We start from the raw sequence: 16,608 nt of genomic DNA on the forward strand, positions 1-16,608 counted from the left end.
AAAAGACAAAAGATTTATGAGAATCCAAGCAGCTTAAACACTTTATGACTGTCAAGTGCCATCAGTCCTGGACAGGCGTCTCATAGCAGTTAGGAAGGATGTGATAAATATGGACAGGCGGTTTCCAAGCTGCACTCTGCATTTCCAATCCACCCCCAGCCTAGAAAACATGAGGCTGAAAAGCCAAGCAGACATTACACTGTGCTGTGAATGAGTGAAGCCACATGTGTTCCAGAGGATATAAAGCACCAGGCTGAAAGGGAGGAAAAAAAATCCTAGCTGGTTTTCTCAGCAAATAGAAAGTGGTCGGGCCAGTCTGTCACTGCAGCTGAGAACATGGTTTGTGTAAACATTACAGACTAGCACCAAATACTGCTCCAATTAAACATGAAAGGCATTCCAAGATCCACTCCTGCACTCCAAGCATGAGAGGGGAAGAGAGGACAGCGTAGGCACACACACACCAGGCTGAAGTCCATGGCTCTGTACTCACAAGGCAGGGACCTCAGCCAAAAACACAACCTCCCTGCCCGCAGCCCATTGTTAGCTCTGCCCTGTGTGCCTGTTTACAGCAGGTAGACCAATGGATTAGAGAAGCAGAGCCTCCACCACACATCATGGACAGCAAAGCAGCTTTCAGCCCCCAACGGGGATTTTTAACCCTTCGCTGCAAACAAGGATCCAAGGGCATTGCCCGACCTCTCCACACCTGCCCAACTCAGCACATGACCCCCAATCAATAGATCCGCATAGCCAATCAAAATGAAGGAAAGAGCAGACAGAGGCTCGGTCCACCCCAGAACAATGTTACATCTATGGGTGGTTACCAGCAACTTGAACTGAGCCCACTGGTGTCTCATTTCCCATGGACTTCATAAGCCATGTCTTCCTGTGTGGCTCTGGAGTCTCACCCCTGCTGCTGCATTCTCAAAATAAACAAAATCCTTTAGGGAGAATGTGTTTCTTGTGATGGCCACAACAGAAGTCAACACAATCCCCCGCCAGCCATACAATCTGATTGTTGGAGATTTTGTAGCAATTGCAGATCATTTTCTCACCATGTTCAGGATGACCCTGGGATCCCTAGGGGGGGGTGATGGACATGAGGCTGCTGGTCACTTTGGATTTTTACTTTCTCTGATAAACTTTTGACACTGAAAGTGACCTGACCAATGTTGGCACACCATTGGCGCTGCACTCATCGATCACCCCCAGAATCTGATTGGCTGAGCCGATCGGTCAGAGGTGTATTGCCAGATGAGACGGCGGTGGGCAAACCAAGTCACTGGAATCCATCAGCTTTGGGTGGAATCAACAAAGATACATGCCCCCCACCCCGCCCCCGGGCCCCACACAAGTGGTGATGAAGTGGGGGAGCCGCCTGGTGTCCTGCAGACCCCCTATAGATGGGGAGGAGCTCACCACTTGCCTGTGATCCGAGCCTCGTCCAGCCTGTGAAGTGGAGCCCTGGAGTCCTGGAGCTGCGGCCAGGCCCTGGCTGCTCCCCATGGATTGGAAGTGCAGAGATCCCGGACAGAAGACAGATCCCAGATCGGAGCCGGACACACACCGGAGGACAGTCCTCAACAAAGGCGGATCGGCTCACACGGCGCCGGCGCTTGGCGATCCCGGTCCCTGATCAACAGCGCTGCCCTTCCGTCTCTTGTCCCCACATGCACGCCGCTCCGGCTCCCCTCCTCCTCCTCTTCAGCTGTTCAGCAGACACTTCCACATGCCCGATCCAGACTCTGTACAGCAGACAGCCGGGGGGAGGGGACAGCCCCGTCCAGCCCTCCCTCTCCTCTACTAACCACATACAGAGGAAGGAGAAAGACCCGGACTGGATCCAGCTCACCCCCCCTCCTGTGATCAATGGTATCTCCCCCCAGAGCCTGATTACAGAAAACACGGCATGGGCAGCACAGGTGAGGAAGAGGCAGGACAGGAATCACCCCCAAACACAGGGAAGGGGACTCTAATAATATCCCCCCCCCCAGATACAGGGAAGGGGACTCTAATAATACCCCCCCCCCCCCAGATACAGGGAAGGGGACTCTAATAATATCCCCCCCCCCAGATACAGGGAAGGGGAGTCTAATAATATCCCCCCCCCCCAGATACAGGGAAGGGGACCCTCCTCCCCCCTCAGAGGAAAGGGGACCCTCCTCCCCCCTCAGAGGAAAGGGGACCCTCCTCCCCCCTCAGAGGAAAGGGGACCCTCCTCCCCCCTCAGACAGAGGATAGGGGACCCTCCCCCTCAGACAGAGGAAAGGGGACTCTCCGACCCTCTTCCCCCCCTCAGACAGAGGAAAGGGGACCCCCTCAGACAGAGGAAAGGGGACCCCCCTCCCTCCCCGACAGAGGAAAGGGGACTCTCCTCCACCCTCCCCCTCAGACAGAGGAAAGGGGACTCTCCTCCACCCTCCCCCTCAGACAGAGGAAAGGGGACTCTCCTCCACCCTCCCCCTCAGACAGAGGATAGGGGACCCTCCTCCCCCCTCAGACAGAGGAAAGGGGACCCTCCTCCCCCCTCAGACAGAGGAAAGGGGACTCTCCTCCACCCTCCCCCTCAGACAGAGGAAAGGGGACTCTCCGACCCTCTTCCCCCCCCCTCAGACAGAGGAAAGGGGACCCCCTCAGACAGAGGAAAGGGGACCCCCCTCCCTCCCCGACAGAGGAAAGGGGACTCTCCTCCACCCTCCCCCTCAGACAGAGGAAAGGGGACTCTCCTCCACCCTCCCCCTCAGTCAGAGGAAAGGGGACTCTCCGACCCTCTTCCCCCCCCTCAGACAGAGGAAAGGGGACCCCCTCAGACAGAGGAAAGGGGACCCCCCTCCCTCCCCGACAGAGGAAAGGGGACTCTCCTCCACCCTCCCCCTCAGACAGAGGAAAGGGGACTCTCCTCCACCCTCCCCCTCAGACAGAGGAAAGGGGACTCTCCTCCACCCTCCCCCTCAGACAGAGGAAAGGGGACTCTCCTCCACCCTCCCCCTCAGACAGAGGAAAGGGGACCCTCCTCCACCCTCCCCCTCAGACAGAGGAAAGGGGACCCTCCTCCTCAGACAGAGGAAAGGGGACCCTCCCCACACACACACACACACACACACACACACACACAGAAGGGGACTCTCCCCAGACACATGGAAGGGACTCTTACACACACCCCTCACACCACCACCACCAGTCACAGGACAGGGGACTACCCCCCCAGACAAGAAGATTCAAGGAGAGTATTACTGGAGGAAGAGAGTCATCAACCCCACACATCATCACACTGAGGGACAATTACAACCTCTCACACAAAGTACAGCATTTTTATTACTGATCTATAATGCAGCCTATTATTTACAATGTATAATGGATAAGCAGCTTATTATCCTCCAAGGTTATTTTTGTGCATTTTGTGTATTTATACATATTCAGAAGGTATTAACAAGTGTTGGTCAATAGGTGGTAACACAATCCACTCTAAATTCTAAAACACAATGAAAATGTGCATCAAACTGCAAGTCAATGCACAAAGGAAACAAACAATGATGCATGATAATAAACCAAACATTACACAAGAAAAAAAAAAAAAAAACACACTCCTATGTGTGCACAGATCCAAAGGAGCCCTAAGCATTTCATCCAGCCTTGCACTCTGAAAATACAGTATAGTTACATAAGTCCATCTACAACTTGAGCTGCACAAAATCGCATGACAATTGAAATCACATTGTTTTTAATGGTGCTTGTTCACATCAATGCACCTCAGCATAGTCTATTTTGGAAACGGTCCCTGTACTACTATGGTGCAATTTCAGTTCGATTTTGGCCCCATAGAATATGCAAACAGCCAAGTTGCACTAAATAGTCGCACTGAAAAATCAGAGCACAGCATTGTGAACCTAGGGAACAGAAAGGCATCAAACCTCCTCATTTCAGAAAGTTAGAGGGTATGCAAAGACATGAGGCCAAACTGAATATATAGAAGGCCCTATAGAAGGGCTCCAGATAGCCATCTGCATTCTGGGGGTGGGACCAAAGAGCCAAGTTAGAAAGGTTTCCTGATAACTAATGTTTCACTAGGAGAAAGACAGTGCCAGCAATGTATGCCATTACCACCACAGCCCCATAACTCCACATGGTGAACAAAGGCGATACCCAGACAGGCTGCCACATTTGTGTGCCCCCCACTTGATCTTGTTGTCCCGAGGCAGACCGATCATACAAGACTGACCTTACTCATAGGTCTTTGACCCTAGGTGCACCACCTGGAGCCTCTGATAACATTCCAATACATGGGCATATATCTCACATACAAATAATCACTCCATCTACCATTCTCAAATAGCTTGTGCAGCAGTGAAAGGCACACCAATCTTCCCAAATTGGCTGATAGGTTAATGATAGATCATCGACAAAAGATTGCAACATAGCTCAGGAGGCATGTTTGGCATGCTCCAACCATGGAAGCAATTTCATAAGCGATGTCTTCAGGCAACCAGTATGTGAAAGAGAAATTTCTGAAGAGGGAAAGAGGCACCAGAAAAGTCAGTTTTGTTTGGGATGGTATCTGTAATTTAGGAAGGTGGGACCTGATTGTAGAGAGCTTTGCATTTCATTTGAATTACCCCAAAAATTAGAAGCCATTCATGGGACTGACAGAGGTGAACAGCATTGGAGAAAACCAAATAGTTGGTGGCTGATTCAAGAACTAGTCACAATTGGACTCTAGTGGTGCTGTTTGGCTTTTTAAAAGACCATAATACCATAAAAGTTGATGCCAGGGGAATAATGAGAGTGTACCAGAAATTTAGTTGCATCATGCCATAGGAAGAGACAAATAACTTGGAGATAACAGCAGGCACATTGTAAGTAAATACAAGATTCACACAAGAGATCAGAATCCAATATTATCTCATGTCAATGAGATTGGGGAGCTGGGGTTATTGGATTGTTATCAGCAGTAATTAATATTTTGGAATAGAGCAAGAAGAGGGAAATCACAGCGTACATGGCTGTTGTAACCTAATAATGATCACATACCTCTTCCCTAAGAGGGCACTAAAATAACTCTGGATCAATAACTCTAATGACCTTATATCCAAGGCATCCTGAGCCTTTAGCACTGGAGTACAACATCACATTAATACAAGAGGACTACTTAGTGAAATGGTTTACAATTCAGCAACATTTGAACACCATACTATGTAGCAAACAACCCTGGCACATAAAAATGCCTGCAGATCTATCCAACATGACCCAGTCACCCAGGATATCCTATCCCCACAGATTTTATCTATCATACTAAAAGCAAGGAAAACAAAAACATTGTGGTACGGTACACTAGAATTTTTGATTTTGGCTTGAAGATAATTTAAACTTGAGATTTTTCTTCCATCCAACATTACCATCTATACTGCAGTACACTTCAAAAAGCCAGCCTCTCTCACCCTTTTTAACGTGGGAAGAACCCCCTCCTACCTACAGATAGCTAAAAGACTGGTGTCAGTGGTTACTTTCATGAGATGTAGATATTCCCAATTGCTGAAGGAACCCCTAGTAAACTCAGAGGAGGTTTCTAGGGTTCCAGAAAACCCTGGCTGAGAAAAGCTGTTCTTTACATACTGAAAGTGAAACAACCTTAAATCTGTGCAACTTTTTGTCCACGTCTGAATGCTGCAAAGTTATAATTTACTAATTTTTTTGTATTAATCCATTTGTATGATGTAAACAATATCCCATCATTCCACCAAAATCATTAGGAAGGGCTCCTGGATCTCTCCTTGTGACTGGGGCACACTAAACTGCAAAGATTTTCTTCCCTCAACAAAAACAGGAATTACAGTACTGTGTACAGTAATCAGGATATGTAAAGATTTATGACTGCGTTTGAATGAAAACAGTTACAAAATCCAAAAGCTTTACAGAAAATTATGGTCACTCGAGACCCACAAACTGAAATGATGTGATTGAAAGGTAGCTAGAAATGAAGGTGACACAATTTGCTGTGCAGATGCTTTCTAATGGATCGGGCAACGAAATCTGTTAGGAAAATCATGCAGCAAGAAATGTTCCAATAGAACACTTTAACCAAATGTGAAATAGCAGTTTAGAAGCAGTTCAAATATTGGTCTTTTTTTTTTACAAAGGTGGTCACTGTTGTGACTTAGTCTTATTAAATTGGCCAAAAATTGGACAGGGCCCTGTATGACAATCCTGACCTACAGCAGGGACTCCCACTGCTGATTTTCAATAAGGCATCAATCACCAAGGATGACAGATTGTAAAAGTTCTGGATTCACATTTCCCTATGAAGTTCATACTTTTAGCTTAGGTTCCGCATATCTACATTAGTCCAATTCAGCCACGGCAATGGATCATCAAAACTGTTAACTCCATAAACTCAAGCTGAACAGTGGTATATGTGTGAATGGACATCTTTACAAATATATACCAGATTCCTACAAGTTCATCCATTTTACTTTGAGTTCAGCTTAATGTAATCAGAACTCAAGTAACAATGTAGACCACAAACCTTAGTAAAAAAAATTAAAAGTTCTACCTCTAAAGAAACTCTGAATGGGCAAAGTTTGTTCTTTTCTTTAAAAAAAAAACAAAAAAAAAAAACATTTGCCAATGGCAGATAATCACTTTTGCGCAAGTCCATTGTGGTTCTGTTGGCACCTTCAACAAATACCTGGATTTTCCTGGTATTGTAGGGGGGTGAGGGACATGTGATCTCCTCAATTTCTTTCCAGGATGCCACGCTAAGACCTAAGTGGCCAAATGCCAGGCCTGTTCACGGTCATCATGTGAGGAAGGAGGGGAAGTCAATAAAATGTATCTGTAGCAAAAGCCTTGGTTTTGCTTACGATAGAGTGGGGAAGTACTGGAACGCCTTTCAGGATTTACAGTCTTGAGATTCCTTCACTTCCTGTTTTGTGTAGACTTTACCCAAATTCCTGTTTGGTAAAAGGTTGTTTCCAGAACAGAAAGTGAAATCTCTAACAGTACAACAGACAGGAGTAAAACCTGACAGGTTCTAACTATTCCCTATTCTATCCAAATCTAACAAAAAAGAAAATAATTTTTGGGTATAGATATATTTTAGCCTCATTAGAATTATTCAATAAGGCTGAACTTAAAAATTTATTTAAATTTATTCCTCGATAGCCACAAAGGATTTACATCTACTTTTTGTGCACCAGAAGCCTTTACAAGCCTAGGTATTACTTTGTAAAGGTAGCCATGACATCATTGAGTTGTACATAATCTGTGCAGAGCGCAAAGCTGTGGGAGGGACCCAGCAGGACCCACCCACTACAGGCTACCAGCAGAAAACTACAGGAGGGGGAGGATCCGAGCTTGGTCACACTACACAAGAAGAAAGAGCAGCAGTGACCAGTCTTTATTAGAGGCAACATTTTACACTGGATTTCTTTACAAATCTGGAAGAAATACACAAACGCACACCAAGATTCGAGTTAGAATTCACACGTCTCCTATTTCCAAGTTTAGTTTTAAGCTCCAATGCCATCTGACAAGGGGCTTGCAAAGTTTGGAATCCCAGCTCTACCAGGAGAATGGAGAGTGGGAGAGCATGTAGGATGGTACATATCAGACAGCAGAAAGGGCTTGTCCTTTAAGAGAATCTGTCCATTTACCTTGATTAGGCAAAGTGTCAAGTCTCTAAGAAAAACTCTCTAGTCACAGAAGTGTTCCTGATTATGGTAATGGAAAAAGATTGAGAAACTATCAGACCTGGGGACAACCATAGTGACCTGTTGCTTTTGTTCCCCCCCAGAACAAATCGCTCAATCATGTGCTGCCCCATAAAAATTGGGTGGCGCCTGATTCGAATAAACCCATCCAGCTGCACACATGGCTTTAATTTGGCCAATAAAAAAAAAAAGATAACAAAAGTTGTATATATTTTATTTTTTATTATTTCTACAAAATCTCCTTACACCAAAAAGAAAAATTTAGAACAGATGCTTCCTTTGCAATTATATTTCTCCACTCAAAAGTAGATTTACAAGCAGGGTGGAAAAAAAAATGCCTAAATGTAACCCAACCTGTGGTGCTTAACATTTCTCATTAGAACACACTTTGGGATGTAGTTCAGCCATGTTTCCTGTGCAGCCTATGCAGCAGTCACAGCTAGCAAGCAGATGATGGCATTAGCCATTTAATATGATCCTGTTCAATGAAACTTTCCTCCTGCTCCCTCGCTCTCAAGGAGGCAATAGAAAAAGCAGCCAAGTGGAAATCTTTTACCGCTCCTTGCGGACAAGGTGTAACCGCAGAGAAATGCTCCAGCTGCTTTTTCATTACTCCCACTGCCCAGAGTCTCTGCATTTCATCAGCCTTTTGCTTCCATCACAAAATAAAACGTTTGGAGGATAACCTGGAGGAAGCATCGGCAGGATGTTAAATTTCTTTCTATGCCTTTAACGGTGAGCATGTTCAATAAAACTGTGCAATTGTGCCCTGTGTAAAAATATATCCCCACCACCCTCCATCTCATACATCCAACGGCACAACAGGACTCCCAAAATGATACGAGAATGAAACCGTCTGCGTTAGTGACACCCTGATGATTTTATATGCCAGCTCTAATAAAATGGGATGTTGTGTATTGTTCAAACAAATATCAAGACAGAGCAGTATATCACACTAGGTGACAACATAACAGAATGAAAAGCCACAGGCTAAGTGTTCTTATCACTGCAGACAGGAACCCAGCTTCCACAATGTCACTGGTAACAAAGAAGGGCTTCTACAGCCTTCTGGTCATGTACACTCGTGTCCCTGAAGAATTTGATGCTTCAGCTTGGTCATGTATATTATACCTCCTACACTGCTCATCTAAATGGCAAACAGCTTCAAATCTATTACGTTAGACCCCCGGCAGACTCAGGATGCAAACACAGAACATGTACACAGAATGGAACGGAACCCTTGTTCCCTCTTCCAATGCAGGTCTCGGTTTTATCAGTTCCAGTTCCTGCAGGATCCAGCTCGGGAGACTTCACAGCGACCTCCATTTATCAAGCAACTGTGTCATGTTGAGTACTGTTAACAGATAATGAGAAGAGACAAGGGATGCAGTTACAAGTAGAGCCCGTGCAGTTTACAGGCCTCTACATGCTGCTAAGTGAGACAACATCTCATTTCATTACAGCAAAAAGCAATTCACACAACAGCTGCAAATATATATATATATATATATATATATATATATATATATATATATATATATATATATATATATATAAATTATTTTTATTTTTTTCATTTTAGGCAAACATATTTGTATGACTCACTATAGGCCTGATTGCAAAATGATCCTTGAAATCTGAAAATAGCTAACCCAAAGTAATCCTACTAAAACGCCTGTACACTACACATAAAAATAGATGATATTACTTCAACTACCACCCACAATCCCAGCACCTTCCTCAGCCTACTGCTCCTATCCAGGACTGCTGTGTAGAATCCACAGAAAAGCTCTTACACCAGCCAAAACTTGTAGGCTGTGGTGTAGGTCATACACTCACACCACTGAGTAAGGTCTGCTTCTAAAACCAGATATGCAATATTTCTGTCAGATTTTAATATTGTACTAAAGCATTGTCCTATGCATTTAAGAACTAAAGCCCTCCACCAACAATGGCAATTCCAATGTTACTACACTCATTACCCAGTTCTAGCTAGATATCTTATTACCACGCCAACAAGTATCAAGGCGTCAACACCATTTAGGAAATAATTAGTACACAGACTATATATGTATGTATATATAGATCAGGCACTTGTGCCAGATTACTTGGAAAGCATCCAATAGACTTTAATGTTTTTTTAAAATGACTCAAGTCTTAGAAGTGTAAATGGTCTTAAGAGATAGCTTTGGAGGGCCTGTAATTATTTGTTTACAGGTCCCACATATTTATAGCTACTTCCCTGAGCCACAGGTATAGACTTTACAGATAGACATTACCGATCTTGTATATGCTGTTAGTTTTGATTGAGTACAAAGGCTTGATTATTTGCCAGAATAAAAAGACAGGCCAGGTCCCGAGCAACCGACATAAAAGCCAAAATACCATAAAAAGGCAAAGAGCTGATGAAAAAGTTGTCAGGTAAACTCAGTTGACTAAATCTGCGAGATGCCAGGGACAGAGCACTGTAACAGTATGTGGCTGCTGAACGGTTGAAGCGAGCTGAAAGACAACAGTGTGCAGCGCATGTTACAAATCCTTTCTAAATAATACATCAATTCCTTCCTAGTCATTACCTACCTGCACAGGGTGCTGCTCTGCCTGTGTGACTCACCATTGTAAATGGGGCTGCAGCCGGAGACATATTGCAGTAATTACACTGTTCAGGTAATCTGGAGCGTCTCTGTATGAAAACCATTTTAACAGTTGCTAATAAAGTCTGAACAGATGCAGTTATAAACTGAGATAAAACAAGTATTCGTGTGAAAGAAAAAAAATCATCTTGAATATTCTAGCTCATATTTGTGTTATGATTATTTTATATAGCACCAAGATATTTCAGAGAGCTGTCCAGAGTGGAGACACAAGGCTTCTATTAACACAACTACCACCTGTAATTGCATATTACAATATGTCAAATGTACAAAAAGCATACTGAATTGAATGTAATTAGGAACTGGGGCTCGCCCACGCCAGGCGCATGCTAACTGAAATGCATGCAAGACAGTGTACATTGTGTGTAGGGGGGATGGGTGGAATGCGAGTGGAATGCATTGGTACACATTTTATTTATTTATTTCAGGTACTTATATAGCGCCGTCAATTTACGCAGCACTTTACATTGTACATTCCCATCATTCCCTAACCCTCAAGGATCGTACAATCTAAGGTCCCTAACTCACATCCATACATACACATATTAGGGCCAATTTAGACAGGAGCCAATTAGGCTACCAGCATGTCTTTGGAGAGTGGGAGGAAACCGGAGTAGCAGGAGGAAACCCACGCAGGCACAGGGAGAACATGCAAACTCCAGGCAGGTGGTGCCATGGTTGGGGTTCGAACCAACGACCCGAGTACTGCCAGGCAGAAGTGCTAACCATTTAGCCACTGTGCTGCCCACATTGCACCATTTACTTTCTTTTTCATAAAAAGACATTTCATTAATTTCTATCAATCTGTACAGTGACATGTGGTGCAGTGAGTTGCACTGCGTAAAACTGCATACCTGCTGTACATGTATAGTGTGAACAAGCCATACCGAAAACAATTGTGCGTGTTGAGCCTATGCTGCCCCATGCAGAATAGTGCAGCTCAAATGACATGGTGTGAACGAGCACTTAGTCTGCACTCTGTGATGGACAATTTCTGGCAAAGGCATAGTAAGTATGCTTTTGAGCAGTTAATAGGAATATGAATGGGCACAGCATTCATTTTGTGATTTCTGCCTAAGGGGTTTGGAAGCATTCAAAGGTGGTCAATTACAGGTCCTGTGCAAACCATTCACCTCCCTTTTGGTTTGGGTCATGGAAATAATGCCTCAGCACTGGTCACAAGAGCCATGAGAGAAGACAAGATTCAAAAACTCTCTCTCTATATATATATTTCAAAAAATGTAATCTACGCAGCTTACCAATCTTTAGATGTGGCGGCTGCATTCGTGTTCTTTTTTTCACCTAGAGATCTGGCCAGTAACAGACACCACTCTAGATGAAGGAACACAGGGGGCATATTTGGACAGCAGCATTGTCAATCTGGGGAGAGTGGAGTGTTAGAAGTACAGATTTAAATACAATAACAAACTGAAGCTGAAATCCAGCTAAAACTTCATAATCAGTTACAGCACACAGTTTTTTTCCTTTTGGGACAAAGGTTTTACATGAATAAATAAAAGATGAACATTTTAAGCACACCTGTCAGTGTTAAATGGTCTGTCTCATCCCTGTAACTCCAAGAGAGCTTTTCTGTTGAAAAACACATTGACTGGCCAGATCACCAGGTGAAAATAGAAGAAAGTTTAAATACAGGAAACTAATACAACCATCACATTACAAGAATTGGACAAGGGGTTCTGAACAACACGAGTCGAGGTTCATGATCATGTAACCACTGATTGGCTGACACAGGGCTTACATAATTGGGAGCTCCTCCCACCGGCTCCTGATCGCAAGCAGTGGCAGCGACCACACAGTGAATGCTCAGCACAGAACATTGGTTGTATTGGGGAAACGTGTGCGAACATTAAAGTGGATCTAAACCCATCCATCTGTTTTCCAAAACCGCTACAATCAATAAATGCCGTGAATGAAAACAGTCACAGTTCCTTGTGCTCTTAACAAAAACGTCAAGCCATTAATGGACTGGTGTAATAACTGATCACATGTGCAGCACACCATGGCAGATGCAGATCAAACAGAGGCACAAATGGCAGCTTCCTTGGCTGTAATGGAGAGGAGGGTTTAGTTCCACTCTATGGCCCACCCAACTTGCTGCTGCACATATGCATTTAGTGGTTGACAGGTTACACATGCTTTTTTTTTTTTTTTAACATTAGGGGGCAGGAAGGTTGCTAAGATCTACTAAAAAACAAAAACCCACATACAGTGTCTGGTGCTGTGGTCTTTTAAAAATAATTTATTCACAATGTTTATACAGAGATAAACTTAGTTTAACATGATTTTTTTAAAAAGATATATTTAAAAATTGGTGTGCATGATTAGGGCACAGGTTCACTTAAAACCCTGTGACACCCATCTTGGACTATAAAGAGGGTAAACAGTGTATATGTCTAAACCTCTAAATGTAGACATGCCTATGGGGCAGCACGGTGGCTAAATGGTTAGCACTTCCACCTGGCAGTACTAGGGTCGTTGGTTCGAATCCCAGCCACAGAACCACCTGCCTAGAGTTTGCATGTTCTCCCTGTGCCTGCGTGGGTTTCCTCCAGGTACTCCTGTTTCTTCCCACACCCCAAAGACATGCTGGTAGGTTAATTGGATCCTGTCTAAATTGGCCCTAGTATGTGTATGTATGAATGTAAGTTAGGGATCTTAGATTGTACACCCCTTGAGGGTTAGGGACTGATGTGAATGTACAATATATATGTGTAAAGCGCTGCGTAAATTGACGGCGCTATATACAAGTACCTGAAATAAATAAAATAAATACATTTATAACATACTACAGTATATAATCTAATTCTAAACAAATGTATTCCTTACACCAGTTGCAGGTGAATTACATGGCAGGGAGGGTAAACAAGTTCAAGTAGATACAGTCCACCAGTCTTCAACATTAAACGGCAACTATAGTTGTGCTTCTAGAGACATTATGCAGCAAGTAAAGCCACATACAGGTTATTATTGTAGTAGAACATAATGATTCACAATATAAATGGTTTCGATGGAGCACATCCCTTCTGACCTTCACAAACTACTCATGAGCTTTCACTCACCACCAGTCCTGATTTAAACAAGGTCAGCTGGGACTTGAAAGATTAATTGTATATAGTAATCTGCTGCAATATAACCAGGGCAAGTTGTTTTACCACCCTGTAGTCTTTAACAGCACATATAACTTCAAGAATCTTCCTTGAACATACTGACCCCAGCCAAGCCTTAAATATGTAAAAAGGGAAACACACTGGAGATGGGTTAAAGGGAATACTACCAGCGCAATATTTTCTTTAGGAGATACAGATGAAATGTGATGAGTCTATTAAAACCTGGGAACTTCAGGCAGGCAAATCAAACTAGTTTTCAGTCCAGTTATAAAAGTATAGATCAATAAAAACACATTTAAATACTTCCAGCATAAATACCGGAAATCTTTATATAGGCTTCCCATAATCTTTTGCACACCAAGATTCAAAGGGAAGGATAAGCACTGTGAGCCAATCAGGCTCTTTGACAAAGGCAACCTCAGTGTGCTGCTGGTACTTCATTGTCTGATCTGTAAAAACTTCTGGCTAGAACAGCAAGTTGGGAACACAAATGGGGCACAGCCAGAATACTATTTTTGTATTGATCCGATGGCAGCAACATTTGTCAATTACATGCAATGCTTCCTCCTTAAAAGTATTACACACCGAATGTACTTCACTGCTCCTCAGTGCAAGCCTATGGGTCTGATCTGACCTAATGGAAAACAAGTCAATTGCTGAACTTATCTAAAACTTACCAGTCTTTAAAAGGAACAAGTCAGGAACCCTGTGCCTGGGTCCATCAAAGGCCTGACAACACACAATTAGGCTAAATTACTAAAGGACTTCATTCCGGTTCAATTTAAATACCCAATGAATGGCAGATTAAATAAATAGAAATTTTCTTTCAACAGAACTGTATAAATTAACATTTACACAATTTGTGTGAAAAATATCAACGCGATCAAATCAGCCTGACTGTCTCACATCTTCTATGTGTGCCGTGTGCGAGGTCTATTAACTGGGAAGCAGTAACCAGCAGGCGACACAGGCTCAGATGTCACCTGAACTCAGATAGTGCCAGTTTCAAAGCTAGACCCTGTTCACACCAGTGCATTTTAAATGTGCTTTAGGCTGGCCATACATTATACAATTATCTGGAGATTTTTGGTTTAGATTTACCAAAAACCATATAATAGGAGGACAAACCTAAACACTTTCAGTTGTATCCAATTAGGCAGGCCCTTGCACTACACAGTTGAAGGTAAATCTAAAAGGAAATTGGGCAGAAAATTGGAAGATAATTGTATAATGTATGGCCAGCCTTAGATGCAGTGCATTAAAAAAAAAAAAAAAAAGTACCCGCTCCCACTTCTGATCAGATGCGCCACGACAATCCGAGACGGAAGTTCATCCCCCTCTTCCCTTGCAGCCTTCTGGAACACTGCACAGGTCCAAGAAGACTACAGGACCATTCAGAACGCACAGCGTGCTTTGCATATGCATAGTAGGAAACTGGTTGTGAAGCCACAAGGCTTCATTGGCGATTTCCCTTACTTGCCGGTGCCTGCACCCGAAGCCGATTGAAGAATTGGCTCGGGTGAGGAAATCGCTGGATCCCTGGACAGATAAATGTCCTTACATTAAAAGTCAGTAGCACTTTAAATTTTAGTGGGGGGGCCCTGGAGCTCCACTTTTAACTACTTCCCCTCTTTAGGTTATTTATAAACAGTATAAGGTTGACATGGTTATAACAGGATCATGACTGCAGCTGCAGTCATGATCCCGATATCGTAGGTTTTTTTTCGTGTTTGCTATCTAACATCTTTTATATTTTTACAAAAAACTGCATTCAAAAAACCGTTGCGCAAATATGACATGACATAAAAACATACAACACCCACCATTTTATTCTCTAGGGACTGCTTAAAAAAAATCTATATAATATTTGGAGCTTTAAGTAATTTTCTAGCAAAAAAAAAATGCAGATTATTAAATGGAGAGGTTTGTCAGAATTGGCACAGACTGGAATTAGTTAATGTATCAAGATCATAATTGGACAAACCCAAAAGGCCAGGTAGCCATTGCTAATTAACAAAGGAAACCACCATTAACATTCAACCTGAATGAGGAGAACTAGGAATTAAAAAAAAAAAAAAAAAAGTGTAAATCTAAAATGATAAATACATCTTAGCAGCCGGTAGTTTGATGTAGTAGCAGTTAGAACTGCTGTACATGAGAACTCTTACAAAATGTGTCTAAATGGGGAAATATCAGGGTGTAACCTGTATAATTAATGCTCGGAAGCAAGAAGTTATATGGGAAGCAGGGAGCAACATGGGAATATTTGCTAGAAGGAGGCAGATCAGGCTGTGAAGAGCTGTGTGTAAAATGACAAAGTGCTTCATACAGATGAATGAGCACAGACATTCTGGGACTTGGCAGAACGCTAAGGATGTTCTCCCTCATGTACTGCAGCAGCCACTAAGTTAATATCATAGAGAATATGGGCTTTTGGTCACCTCAAAGATGTTTGTTGAGCTCTGAACATTTTTTTAATAGAAGAAACGAAGGGGTCTTAATTTTAAAACAAAAGTTTTATATAATCAGGCCAGTGCCTGCTAGTACGGGGGTTGGGCTACATTCTCACGGATGCATACTGATACACCAAGTCCCCATTCACATTGGAGCATTTCTATGCTGGTTTCCCTATGCCTTATTACACAGAATCCCATTCTAATCATCCCTGTTCACACTTGTTCGCTCAGTCACCCCATGCTCTATGCTGGAAAAAAAAAAAAAGTATATGGCCTTTTTTTTTATATTTGGAAAGTTTTGATTCCATAAACTTCAATAGAAACGCCTGTAAACAGCCAATACACGTTTATTTAAAGTGTCACTAAAATCAGTCTCTATATGCAGTACAGCATGTTTGTTATACTCACTGTGCAGCCTAAGGGGTTAATCCTCCACAATGTGTAAAAAGGCTGTTTGATCCCCTTCTACAGTCCCCAATCCATCTTATGATAGTACAGAGTTCTTGGAGTCCATCTGCACATGCTCAGTTTAGTGTGTATGGCTAGAGTTTTTTTTTTTTTATCTTTGGGAGGGTGCACGTGATCAGCACAGGGCCAATCAGCACTGTCCATACAGAGGATCAGGTGTTATGCAGCTTCATAGGACAGTCAGAGCCAGTGG

At 43.2% G+C, this 16,608-nt stretch overlaps 1 protein-coding gene across 5 annotated transcripts in view; it reads right to left on the reverse strand.

The window, feature by feature from the left end:
• RERE (arginine-glutamic acid dipeptide repeats) overlaps positions 1-1,735 on the reverse strand; it is a 311,259-nt gene extending 309,524 nt beyond the window's left edge. For 3 of the 5 annotated variants that reach the window (XM_089668426.1, XM_089668425.1, XM_089668423.1), the window contains exon 1: positions 1,430-1,734. The gene's annotated coding sequence lies outside the window, so the exon portion shown is untranslated. Of the gene's footprint in view, positions 1-1,422 lie in introns of all 5 variants that reach the window. The other 2 variants (XM_089668427.1, XM_089668424.1) reach the window with 2 other exon arrangements.
• Between the last annotated feature and the right edge of the window lie 14,873 nt (positions 1,736-16,608).

This window comes from Staurois parvus, unplaced genomic scaffold, assembly GCF_062004578.1.
Source record: "Staurois parvus isolate SC_StPar_1 unplaced genomic scaffold, SC_StPar_1.0 ptg000057l, whole genome shotgun sequence".
NCBI lineage: Eukaryota > Metazoa > Chordata > Amphibia > Anura > Ranidae > Staurois > Staurois parvus.